Source organism: Limulus polyphemus, unplaced genomic scaffold (genome assembly GCF_000517525.1).
Source record: "Limulus polyphemus unplaced genomic scaffold, Limulus_polyphemus-2.1.2 Scaffold1928, whole genome shotgun sequence".
NCBI classification, from domain to species: domain Eukaryota; kingdom Metazoa; phylum Arthropoda; class Merostomata; order Xiphosura; family Limulidae; genus Limulus; species Limulus polyphemus.
Window position 1 is genome coordinate 154,190 of NW_013667538.1, and position 14,722 is coordinate 168,911.

At 33.1% G+C, this 14,722-nt stretch overlaps 1 protein-coding gene across 2 annotated transcripts in view; it reads right to left on the minus strand.

Moving 5' to 3' along the window:
- Window positions 1-5,594, minus strand: part of LOC106465386 (chorion peroxidase-like) — a 64,135-nt gene extending 58,541 nt beyond the window's left edge. For both annotated transcript variants that reach the window (XM_022393284.1, XM_013925610.2), the window contains exon 1: window positions 5,354-5,594. The gene's annotated coding sequence lies outside the window, so the exon portion shown is untranslated. The remainder of the gene's footprint in view (window positions 1-5,353) is intronic.
- Window positions 5,595-14,722: the final 9,128 nt, after the last annotated feature.

Consider the following 14,722-nt stretch of genomic DNA (forward strand, 5'->3'; position numbering starts at 1 on the left):
TGTAGATCTGTTGTCTTTTTAGCAGGGCTGTTTTTCACGGATTCTAAAGGATATCGTTTACAAAAATACTACACCAAAGAAACAGAATACAAAACTGCAATTCAACATCTACTACAAGTCTACCACAACGTCGGACCTTATTGTATAAAGATGATTCATTATGTGTGTTAACACCCACCACCGAGAGTTGGCTGGTTGATTACTGTAATGTTTTGCGCGTTAACTGGAAACGTTCTTTGTTCAAGAAGTGGGATAAACATTGAAATGGGTAACTTACCACTTTGTTTTAGATACCTGACTTTGAATTTTAAAGATACGAGTATTTAATCAGTCGAATTAGTCGGTTATTACCACCTTTCATAAAGAATGATATACAATAAGCATCTGACGAGATCATTAAGGATTAAATAAAGGAGAGAAGCGTCATATAACATCGTCCTGTATTTTAACTGTCAGGAGAAACAGCATTTTCTATTAATTCTGCTCTACATCTTTGTAATAATGTTCGCGTCAGTTGTTAAAAACTGGTAACAATAGATAGGATCATTACCAATAGTGACAATATTTTTTGAGAAATTAATTTTAGTGTGCTCAACAATACTAATTGAAATGTTTTTCTTTCAAACCCACTATAAAAGAATGCTAGTGCGAGTACAAGTTTTATTCTTTTTTTTGGGGGGAGGTCTTTAAATGGTATGGCTTGGATATGTTAGTGGCGGTATCAGGATATGTTAGTGGCGGTATCAAGTAATAGAGAAAAACATATTTAGCAAATTGAATTGATGATTGTACTTACGGTTACCCGCTATATAACTTACAAGAAATAACTATGCTTCACACACACACACACACACACACACAAAGCAAACATAAAATAACTTAATGTGATGTAATACATGGACCCACACAGGCAGCAAACAGTATAAAAACAAGTCAGTAAGGTGAAGGTTAAAATCGCTTTAAATATTCGTATGTAGACGTGATGCTATGCAAGGAATAACGGTCATAATGACGCAACCCATTCTTATAACTTGTTTTTCTTATCTACGGTATAATGGTTTTTACATAGAAACAGCGTTGGTTACAAGTCTGTTGTGAATGTGAAATTCTTTCATAAATAATTTCTGACAAATCACATCTAAATGTCGTGTACCGTGGATAGTGCAGTTGAGTAACTTGTATATCGAAGGACAAACGTAGGTCGAAATAACGTCATGGTCACCAGAATATAGTGACCTACAGCTTGTACAGTGGAAGTTGAAGGCTTATTCTCGTCGCTGAGACACGCTACGTTAGAACTAGACAATGTTTCATTTAAAAAAGTGATAGTCAACAAACACATGCTTCACCACTAGCGATCTCCAATTAGAACAAGTCCGGATTAACTAAAGATTCAGTTGTTTTTTTTTTTACTTTAACATACATGCATGCACACACACACACACACACAATATATATGTATAAGCAAGTACAATGTTTTAAATATTATTTGCGCAGATTGAGATTTTTTTGCAATATTTAATGAAAACATTTTGATGAGGAAAAGATCGCTCCATTATAACAATTGCATATTTTTTCCGTAACGTAAATAAGTTTTGTTTTTATACTAACATTCGGTAACGAAAGTGGTCAGTTTTAATTATTGTATTTCTTAAATTGAACATCTTAACACCTATTGAGCTACCAACGTAGCTGCTCAAAACATAACACTAAGATTCAAAGATATTATGGCGCCATTTTTGTTCATTGAAGTTTAGGATTAAAATAGAGTAATTTTAATGGTTATACTCACGACAAAATTCAGCCCGTCCTGAAATCAGGTGTGGATACTTTGAATAATCTCCTATGATTTCCAAGATTATAATATTAGAACTTGTTTAACTTAAATTTGTCTGCTACTTTCAGACGAATACTGAATGGCAATCTTTAGAAGTGATGAGCACAGTTTTATACTTTACTTTGAGGTGACTCAAACATGTTTTATTTCAATTCTACTTATCTTTTAATAATAAAGAATCAGTAACTGTATACACCTTGCATCCTGATAAAGCAAATAAAACTGTTTACCTTTAGAAACGGTAATAAAAAATCATCAGTTGCATGGTTCTCAGAATGCGACTTTCGAAACAAGTTAACTGGTTCATAATTTTGCTGTACATCTGTCCTATGTATTGACTTTCAAGTATCAATTTATTATACACTTATGTTTAACAAACTATTCAATTAAATTTGGTGTTTTCACTATACAAATTCTTATCCAACACTTCAATGATTACTTGTATTTATACCGATGCACCCACGTTTAGGTATTAGTCGAAATTACGACATCATCGTGAACTTTATGTATTCTAGGACCACTCTTATGAACTAACTTGATATTAATGTCATACGCCCTCTATCAATCTAAATTACTACACTGGAAATATAGCTTATCACAATATACATATTGACTTGTGGTTTGTATTATTACTTCTCATATCAACAAGAAATGTTTAGACATTATTGTCCGAAATACTTCACAAGGGATTATATTCTGACTGTGAGAAAGTTAAGTCAAATTATTACTCGGACATTTATTTAAAAAAATTATGTTGATTAACATGCAATACACTCAACATTAGTGAATTATAATATTGGTTTTATCATATACGTATTTCTCAGAATATTTATTTAATACAGCAATTTTCAGACACACAAATATTTGTATATGTTAGTGGCATATGCCTACTGAAACAAAAGAGTTAAAGCAGTTACACTTTCCTTAAATACTTACAAATACAAAAAAAAAGTTTATCGCTAAATAGAAAAAATCTAGGTAGAGCTGGCTATTGAATTTGAAAAAAAGGAACTAAAGATAGGACGGAAATATTACAATCGGCTTATGATCAAATATCAGAATAAGCTGTCTGGAATTTTCACTTTCTCTACCGAAAGCTACGTTTTGGAATATAATCTCAGCTTTCATCATTATACTTTCCCTTTAGTTAACTATAGGATACTACTTTTATGACAATTTTACAATAGAGTAATATTTTACGATTGAAAATTTTGGTTCTAGTTCTTCTGCCAGTGAGGAAGCCAGTAATATAGGGATTCTATTCTCCATCTAAAGTCGAGACAGCTTAGGTTGCTATGTGATCATTAATCGCATTAAGTGATATGTCCACTTCCATCCCTATCTTTTTTGTTTCAAGTTCAGTAGCCAGTATTACATAGCTTTTTTTATTTATCGATAATGTTTTTTTTCTTAATAGTTTTTTTTTAATAAGATGAGGTACGTGTGTTATTAGGTTATAGAGTCTATTCTGAATCTTTACAAATTTTGCACACAAAAATAGGTAGTTAAAGATCGTGAAGACTGTTTTGCTCTATAAAATAATAGTTACTACTAGAACTAGATAGGCGCTAGGCCTGTTGTAGAAAGATGATGAACAAAAATAAGAAACCTAGATTTTGGCTATTTGCTGGTTTTCAACTTTGGGGCGATCTTTATAGCTGAAAAGCAGCATATACACCGGAGATAGAGCGAGTATGACAGGTAACGCCCCACAGTGTCACAGCGGAATGTCTGCGAACTTACAACGCTAGAATTCGAGTTTCGATATTCCGTGGTGGGCAGAGGACAGATAGCCCATCGTGTAGCTTTGTGCTTAATTGGAAACAAACAAAATGCCGGGTAGCTATTCATAGCTAGCTTATGATGACATGTAAAGAAGAAAATCCAAATGACTTTTTTATAGCTTTAATACGGGCATCCATGCAATCTCTACTTAGTGTTAACACTATCCGATTAGGTATTTATTTATTTATTGACGTTGTTCTATATACCAATAAATTATTTTACGAGCACTATCTACTACCAAGAACTTCATAAAATATTTCAGGTACAAATTAGTGGAAAAGCTGAGCATAGAATGATACAGCCTTAACATCTATTAACATCTGGAGTACAATATTTTGTAATGATGGCTAACTCGGTAGCGGATTTAGGGGAGGCCTTGCGGTGCTCCAATCCACCCCCGAGTCTGAATATAGATTTCCTAGACCTACCAACCTACAAAAAACATTGCTGTGAAAGTTTGCGGATCACCCCGTAAGGTCGAGTGCGCCCTCATGAGCGATATTGGTAAGTGTTTCAGGGCAATGCTTTAATTTTTTCGATACCAGGAGCGGCTCGCCACCTTCTCGACTGTTTCGAACCACTAAAAATAAAATGCAAGGACAACAAAAACTATTACGATTTACATATGAATATTCTGTCAGTTTGTTGGTTTTCGTGAAATCCCAGGGGCAAGCAAAATGGTTTTGATGGACCGCCGTCAAATCATGGACCGGTAGCTAAGGAACTGTTTAACAGCACAGTAGTATCTATGATTATGAAGATAGCTGAAGACAAGTAATAGTAATTTCATACCTGAATGAACTGTTGCCATCTTTAGGTGCTAGATTTAACAACCCGACAACATCAACAACTAAAGCTTTGTAAAGTGCAGCTTACTTGCCCAGCCCTAGTGGAATTTCATCTGAACTAAGACTTTGTAAAGCAACATGGAAAGTGGTGGATCAAAATCCAAACACAGCTACAGGGGAACTTAAAAAATGCAACACAATAGGCTTTCCAAATATTCAGATTTTTTGAGAATCGTGTGTACAATGTGAACACACTTGGAGTGAATTTAGTATTTTAAAGACATGAAGATCTATAATGAGTCAAGAACGGTTGAACGATCCTGTTCTAATGAATGCATGTTATTCCAGCTCAATAGACAAACAAAGTAGCAGACACCTTCGCCAAAAAGCATTCAAGAAGAATGTTATTTGAAAATATATTGAATTAATTTTGATAACATTTCCCAGAGATGAAAGTGGTAGTAGTACCTATTTACAATTATATTCAGGAATGGAACTTACAGTACATAGACATATTGAAATTTGATTAGATAGCAGACATTATACAAATGTATTAAAGGATTATAAATGTTCAGTAAATTGTTAAATAAATACAGTTTACGTGTCCATTCAACCTTATGTATACTAATCCTATTCCAAAGTTAACGTTCCCAAACGAAATTTATGAATCCGCCATTGTCCGTTAGTATTAATGTTGGTAGTTGTCGTATTCTCACACTTAGAAAAAATTCTTAATTACCACAATATACTTAGTTATAGAATCACTACCCGTTTTTTATTTTCTAAAAGCTACTTTGGTTCAGTGTGAACCTACCAGAAGTATTTTTAGAATAGATTTTTGATGAACACATCATTGTACCAGTAATAAGAGTTAGAGAATGATAATACAAAAACTAAAGAACTTTGTTACAAGATTGTCTCAACTCGTCAGTATTAATCTTACCGATTATTTGTCGGAGATTCCTGAACATCAAGTGTGTAACGCGACTAATAAACTTTTTGTACTGACCAACACACGTTGTCCGTTTTTCAATAGCCTACAATGAAACCCTCGCAAAGATTATAATGGTAACGGTTTCTTCCCAACTGCTACCAAAGCCTGCGAATCTGAAATTGATCGCTTTAGCGTCCACAGAAGAAAGTCCCAACTCGCCTAATGAACACTGCATAAAAGTCTTTACAGTTAAGGTCGAAAAGAAGAGACTTGATTAAGATCTTGTTCCCTGTAGGTGGCGTAAGTTTCGGAGAAACCTGGTTATGGATGGGTAGAGATAACACAGGAAAGGCACGACCTTCCTCGGGAAATGTCCGTGAGCGCCTAGTTTCAACTGGTTCTATTTGCTGTGAAATTGGTGGATTAGGAAAACAGGGGGTACGAAAAGGTGATTGCATGTTTCTACGGGGAATGTACAAAACGTTATGTAATCCCACGAACCAAAACACAAAATTTTGCCCTGATTCACGGTTTCTAGCATGAGAGTTATCAGAGCGTGAAGAATAAAACTTGAAATTGGCAATAAAGAAACTCGGTATTTAGTAAGAATAAGAAGGGAAAATTTGTGCAACAACAGTTTACTGTAGAGATTACTTAGTACATCCTAACATCACAGTTTCCGTTTGTCTGGTCTAGACAGTATTGTGATTTCAACACCGAAAAACAGCTTTTAGAGTTCTCGTACTATTTCTTTTAATATCCAATAAAGTACATAATGGTGATGTATTAAATGAGGGATATTTAAAATAAACTTATGCTGTAATTGTGATTATCTTGTATTTTATAATGCAGATGAATAACAAGATCAACTCCAGTTTTTAACAATCTGAAGAAACTATAATACACTGTACAAAACATCACGTGGTCTGAAATTATGACCTTCAACATTCTTACACAATTATCAGACTTATTTCAGAACCAGGTAATCTCCGTGGAAATCAAACGTTCTTCATCTCAATATTACAAAATGTGTATGTATACGTACATGTTGTAAAATGTACATTTAAACATTATAATAGTTTATTGTAGTTAAAAAATATTTTATAACAATATCGTCAGTGTATTAATCATGCAACCTCACAATAATTTTTGTATTATAAGAAGTGGATAATTGGTTTAGTTTATCCCCTGGACAACGGTTTCAGAAATTATTCACAATTATTTTGGCCGCTTGGTAACAATAATATCGCCCGGTAACAGACAAAACGATAAGACTGCAAACGGAAATCCTCTCCTTTCTACATAAGCTATTTCTTAATATATATAGATATATATATATACTGTTTCAAGTCCAGGCGTTTTCTTAATTAAATATTCTTATCAACTAGCAACAAATTATCGAACTTGAAGAAAAATTGTATTAAGTAGGAATATTATTTCAATGCGAGATATTTTCATTGCTGGCCACGAGTAATGAGCGAACCGTGTAAGATTTGATCATCAAAGCAAATATGAATGTTAAATAATCTGAAAGGAACGGGTCTAGCCTAATCAACATGTGTCTCTGAATGAACGCTAGAAATTACTACAAACTTCTGTCTCTGGGCAACATAACAACTGAGATATAAACGGCAGAAATTGTGGAATTTATAAAATGGCGTGGAATAAATAATACCTTAAAGAATTTTAAGCCGAACGACAGCTTGAGCAGATAAATAGAGATTACTTATCAACACATTTATAAAACAAAACATTTGGCTAAATATCTTACTAATGACATGCTACGAATTAGAGTAACTTAGAAATAGAAATAACTGACACAAATTACAAAAATAATTATATCGGAGTATATCGATAACAATATTATAAAATATCTAACTGAGGGAAAACCCCAAGCCATACAGTTTTAAACAAGATCTCCACAGATGGCAAAAGACACGCCTCAGTCACGTGAAAAGAGCAGGCAAGAAGGTCTATTAGTGTGATAATTACAGTAGGGAGGTAGGCCTGTTAGTGTGAAAACTTCAGCAGACATTTGTAAGGACTGCTTATGATATGATCCTTACAAAGCCAACTTTCAGACTTCGAACTTCGATGTTTTCTGGGCTGAAAAATCGGTATCTTAATGTAACTCCATATAAAATACAGTTAAGTGCTATATGAGCTCCTAACTCGTAAGCATATAAATTATTGCCAAAAAATTGATGAGATAATCAGCGCAGATCGTAGGTTTGTTTCGTGAATTTAGCGCAAAGTTACAGAGGCGATATCTGCGGTAGTCGTCACTAATTTTGGAGGGATAGATTAGGTCAGGGTTTTTCAACTACCGTTCCGTCACATCAACCTTGTCGGTTTACGATAGATTAGGTCAGGGTTTTTCAACCACCGTTTCGTCACATCAACCTTGTCGGTTTACGATAGATTAGGTCAGGGTTTTTCAACTACCGTTCCGTCACATCAACCTTGTCGGTTTACGATAGATTAGGTCAGGGTTTTTCAACCACCGTTCCGTCACATCAACCTTGTCGGTTTACGATAGATTAGGTCAGGGTTTTTTAACCACCGTTCCGTCACATCAACCTTGTCGGTTTACGGGATTCCACGAAAACAAAAACTGAAAGAATATTCATATGTAAATCGTAATAAATATTCGTTGTATTTGCATTTTGGTAGTTTAGGGAGGCGATGGTTTCAGAGGTGCGGAACCGAATTTAAGGGTGGGGGCGCTGAAGTTGAGCGATATTGGTGCATACTTTTTAAAACTAATTTTTAGATATATAGAACATAATCATTTTTTTTGTCACTTCATAATCGTATGCACAGATCAAACCAACGGAGTTTTTTAAGGAGTAAGACACAGCGATACGAGCCAAAAATGTATGTTATATAGCATTAAAAACCAATAAGACAATTAATTAATTAATTACGCAAAACAGATGTTGCACAAATAAAATGCAACGATTCTCTTAGATGTGTCAGCAACTCCAGCTCCCCCAGTTCAAGCGTCTTAGGACGATTTGGTCGTGATGGTCCCCTATAATGGCCAGTGGCCACTCCAACACTACCAGACCTTACTCTCATCTCAGACTTTATTTTTGAGGTCTTCTCAAGACTAAAATGTACACCACAAAGTCCGCCAATGTAGTAGACCTTACGAATCACATAATTCAGGTTGTGTGCCATACAATATAAGACAGGTCAGCAAATGTTTGTGATTAGACAAAACGTCGTTTGATCGCAGAGGAAAGCAGATAAGTTCATAGATACCCTCGCACTTACATAACGGAAGTTGTCATTCCGCCATGACAGTTGACGACCGAAGTTGTCACCGGATGGCGCGTTGCTATGGTCACTACGTAGCACCAGAGGGTTTGTTTGTTTTGTAATTTAAGCACAAAGCTACGCAATGGGCTATCTGTGTTATGCCCACCACGGGTATCGAAACCCGGTTTCTAGCTTTGTAAGTCCGCAGACAAACCGCTGTGCCACCGGGGGGCGGCATCAGAGGGAACGGTGGTTTGATGCTGTTCCACATGACATTAATTTTATAGTAACAAAGTCTTAACATTAATAATTTAATACAATTTCATAATGTTTTGTTTACAGTTTCACTTTGTAAGTAAAACAATCTGCTAGTTTAATCTTATCGACTTTATAGTGTTTGCTTACGTACGTTTTACAAAGGCGGATAGCGCTATTATTAGCAGCTAGTTCAATAGGATGGTGAGCTCATTGTAAGGTGTCTCAATTTGTCATTAATTTCTAAATTTAATTGTATATTCTAAAGATGTAAATTTATTATTTGTATTTTTTATTTGCTTAGCATAATAATAAAAGGGTTCTTGACAAATTATTTCATTTTATTGTAGTTTTCATTTATAAATTTATTTATACTAGAAAATGAGATAGGGTTAGTAGGTGGATTGTGATACTATAGCTTTATAGGCGGATGGTATTATTTTTCAAATCGTATTACTAAGGCTAATGCTGCTAGAGTGGATGGTGATTTTACAAATGGATAGTTAAATAGGATGATGAGCTCATCATACGGTGTCTCAACATGTGATTACGTCAACAATGTCTAGATTTAATTATGTGTGTACTAAAAGTTAGAAGTAAAACCATTATTTTAACGACAATCTTACTGTTTCACTAGTTTGTCTTTTTGACATAAGTATGCTATTCCTCTATGACTATTTCATTTTACACATGTTACTTTATAGTTTTCACTTACATATCCTTACAACGGCTGATGGTGTTACTAAAGTTCTATAGGCGGATGGTCTTACTAGGTGCATTGTGTGTGTTTTATAAACGTAGAAGGTGTTTCTATAGGTGGGTAGGACTGTACACAGACTTAAACTTGTCTCAACTTATGTTAATATTTTCCATTTATATATTACATTTGTTTCTATAGGAGGATAGTGTATCGAATTAGGGAAGTTTGATAATCTAATATGACTTAAAACGTTCTGATGGCTTAATCAACGAAACTACTAGAAATTTAGAATATGCAATTAAATTTTATTGTGTTGTTTCTCTGACAGTCCGAATTCTAGTTAAATAATTCTGAAATATTCAGCTACTATGACACAGCGGAATATATTTTATCTAGTTTTGATACATTTATTCCGAGAAGTGCGTCATAGATCAATTAGCTAAGTCGAATGTGTCTAAATGTTTTATATGATAAATAAAAGTGTCAGAGTATAGAAAAAAAATATGTTATTTAATCAAGCTTCATAAATAGCTTTTGTAATTACTTCACATTTATGTCACCAAGTAATACTGTTTTAACAATACGACGGAGTGACGCAACAGTCATACCCCATCTCGGAAATTTCTAAGTCTCACCCCTACTAAGAGTTTTTTTTTTTAATCATGTTTGTGTTTCACTAGCTGTTTTTCGTTTGTTACAGTGCAAAATCGCGGGAAATGATCCTGATGTAACATTATGTTGTGATATCAGTGGTGTGTATACCTGCAAAACTTAGAATAATCGTGATACTTCGCGACTCAAAACACTAAAACCATGGGGTCGATTTCCCACAGTGGAAAGAGCCCAAATAGTGCATTGTTTAGCTTTGTACTATAGAAAAATAAATTACCGAAATTGTGGTTGAAAATCTACCTGAGCAAACATGAATGAAGATACATATTCAAAGGCAAAGTTTTATTCGTGAAAGCTTGGCACAAGTTTCAAACTGTCCTTCGCTTCTCAGATACTCTCAGCCGTATGACTGTATCTGTGAGGTAAACGGATGGAACAGTCAGTTAATTTGTAATTTAAAACATATACACGTAAAAAAGAATTGATTCTACTGTGAATGACGCTATATTTCGCTCGTGTGTCTTCTGCTGTATGTGTAGGATATATGGAGAAGCACGCACACATGAGCAAATTTTATTCTCCCTTTCTGTAGTAAAATTAGTACTTTAGTGTGTGTGAGAGATGTGACTTCCTGGGAATGTTAGCACAGCTTGAACTTGAATATAGTTTCAATCACAACAATCGTTTGGTCAGAATCTCCTTTGTCCACGAGGCACATCATTATCACAAATGTCTTCCTCTCGGTCAGAACTAGGTTCATGATTGTAACAGGTGCTGTTTTAGTGAAAATAGAGAAGCCGGCCATAAATCAAGAAACTCCTTTTTACTTTACGAGATGTATTGTTGTTCTATAATTTTGAATAAATGTTTCAGTTTATTTATAGTCAGTCCCCTTTCTTTGGAATTCATCAAATTCTGTTTTGCCGTTTTGATACCTTTTAGTTTCGATTTTAAATGCAACTATCACACTATTCCTATGGTGAAATTACTGACGAAAATGTTTTCAAAGAAGTCTATTTACAACGCATATTAAATATTACAAATTGTAGCCTTGGAAGTGATACACGTAGTTACTATTTAGTTTTAAAAAAACTTAAACTTTATAACTTTCACATGTAATAAAAAAGCCATTCTCAAAACTGCAGCAAGAAGGACAACAAAGCAGGAATTGTTGTTAAAACAAAGTAGACAGGACAGTAGTTCAGGAGAAATCTAAATGTCTACAAGATAGTGTTCTACGAAAAGAATGATTAGCCCACAATCGAATTAGTGACCTTGAGAAGAGCTTAATAATAATAAAAAAGGGTAAAAGTCTTACCAGGAAAATTGTATTCCCTAAGGCATTTCACTCCCCAGTGGAAATCCCTTGGTTTGTACAAAATCGTTTAAATTATTCTTCAAAATATAGCACAACGTCTTTTATAAATGTTTCTTTAGCAATAACTGTGAGACTGCTGACTGTATTTGTACACGAGTTGGTAGAAATGTAACTAGGTTTTCAAGAAAAATGCGTTCCTTTTTCATCATAATCATCCAATATCTTTGAACAGTTTTTATTTTATATGGTTTTGGCTATGTTCTAAGAAACACAACGTGAATAAATTATAAACACATCATAATATCCCCCTTCTTCTATATATCTATATATATATGTGTATATATAAACATATCATAATATTCCCCTTCTTCTATATATCTATATCTATATATATATGTGTATATATAAACATATCATAATATACCCCTTCTTTTATATATATCTATATATATATGTGTATATACAAACATATCATAATATTCCCCTTCCTTCTATATATCTATCTATATATATATATATATGTGTATATATAAACATATCATAATATTCCCCTTCTTCTATATATCTATATATATGTATATATATAAACATATCATAATATTCCCCCTTCTTCTATGTATATATAAGCACATTATAATATTTTCCTTCTTCTATATATACATTCGTAGAGTTAGGGTCAGGAAACAGCACCACTGTGATTGTTTTAAACGTATTAAAATATTTATAATGACAATATAAAGAAAACGTGTGCAGTCAGTTTGCAGACCATAATAGTTTGTTCATTTTGTCAAAATAATATTTTGCAAGTGAATTAACAGATAGTTTCATGACCTAATGTAACCGTGTTTATTGAACAACTTTGTCATAAAAACACTATTTACGGTATGAGTTTGAAGCAATTATTTTCAGTGGTTAACAATTTGTAGTGTATCACCTGAAGTACAAGTATTAGCACATCTCAAAAAAGTGAAAAATATATTAAGAAAAAGCAAAACAAGATATAAACACATTCCAAAGATGATCACTAAGATCGAACGTGTTACATGATATTAGACTATAAAAATTTGATTTTCTACCCAAGTAAAACTATAGAGATACATGAACACATCTTAATTCCACACAACAGTTTATTATCAGCAGCTTTGCTGTGATACTGTTACGATGATGAATGTTCTAGAATGTAACGTTCAAAATGACTGATCGTTTTTTTCTAACTTTACGTTTTTATTATTTATAACTACTCAAATGGTAATGAACAATTTTATATTTCGTTATTGAGTTGTTTTCTTTTAGTTACAAAAATTCTCACTTAAATCACGTGTATTTTATGTGTTTCTGGTTTCATAGTTATTTAATATTTAAGGATCAACCACGATTAGAACTTTTAATCTCAACACTTGGGAGATTTCTCAATAATCTCACAGGCATATCGAGTTCTTAAAGTTAAGAGTTTGAACCGTGTTTAAACACCGAAACAATATAATATAATATACTTAATACTTCAAACTGTTGAAGTCGCTGAAGAAAAAAAGACAAATATGGATCAAACGGTACTTTCTGTTTTAACAGTAAAATTAATTATCTTTCCTTCTTTATTTGAATATTTAAAGCACTATTGTATTTCAATTTTATAGCTGAAAAAGAAACTCTAGTTCTATAAGTTTAGAAAGCTCAACTACATAGAGCATGCAAATCTTCTTTATTACTTTTATGTTGTCACGAACAATGAGTAGCAACTTTTACTCCCAATTTTTAATTATTGAGTGAAACATGCTCTTATCAAATGTCAACACAGTAATTTATAACTATAAGAAGCATATTATTATCGTGCTTAAATACAATGATTTATAACAATAAGAAGCTTGTTATTATCGGGTTTAACCACAGTGATACATAACAATAAGAAACATGCTCTTATGAAGTTTAACCACAGTGATACATAACAATAAGAAATATGCTCTTATCAAGTTTAACCACAGTGATACGTAACAATAAGAAACATGCTCTTATGAAGTTTAACCACAGTGATACATAACATTAAGAAACATGATCTTATCAAGTTTAACCACAGTGATACATAACAATAAGAAACACGCTCTTATGAAGTTTAAACACAGTGATGCATAACAGTAAGAAACATGCTATTACTAAGTTTAAACACAGTGATACATAACAATAAGAAACATGCTCTTATCAAGTTTAACCACAGTGATACATAACAATAAGAAACATGCTCTTATCAAGTTTAAACACAGTGATACCTAACAATAAGAAACATGCTCGTATGAAGTCTAAGCACAGTGATACATGACAATAAGAAACATGCTCTTATCAAGTTTAAACAGAGTGATACATAACAATAAGAAACATGCTCTTATCAAATTTAAACACAGCGTTTAGCAGCATGTTTGTAAATATTTGAATATTTTTAAGCACTTATATTACACTTTGTAATATAAAATATCGTATATTATTGAGTAATGTACTGATATGACCATTCAACGCCCTTTAAATTAAATCAAAAAGAGTATTTTTTGAATTTCTTTTTAGTCAAGTGTTTATTTTTAAAGTAACTTACAGAACATATACATATATCTACTTGCATAGATGAAAGATAAAATTGCTGCTCTAAAACGACCACATATTGTTTATATACGTATAATTGTCCTCAATTTGAAAGAGGTTAGGTAGATTCAACAGTTAGAACTTTTGGAGCACGAATTAATTATAGGACATGCAACTACAACAAAGGAAACAAAGTCTCTGTCCAACTACATGCTTGGCATGTGAATCAGGGAGTCTTTATATATTAAACTACATGAACCAGACTTTTTTAAGGTAATGGGACGTAGTTCAGATAAAGACACACTTCGAATCAGGAGTCTTCATATATTAAACTACATCAACCAGACTTTTTTTAAGGTAATGGGACGTAGTTCAGATAAAAACACACTTCGAATCAGAGAGTCTTTATATATTAAACTACATCAACCAGACTTTTTTAAGGTAATGGGACGTAGTTCAGATAAAGACACACTTCGAATCAGGGAGTCTTTATATATTAAACTACATGAACCAGACTTTTTAATGTAATGTAGTTCAAATGAAGACACACTTCGAATCAGAGTCGTTATATATTAAACTACATCAACCAGACTTTTTTAAGGTAATGGGACGTAGTTCAGATAAAGACACATTTCGAATCAGGGAGTCTTTATATATTAAACTA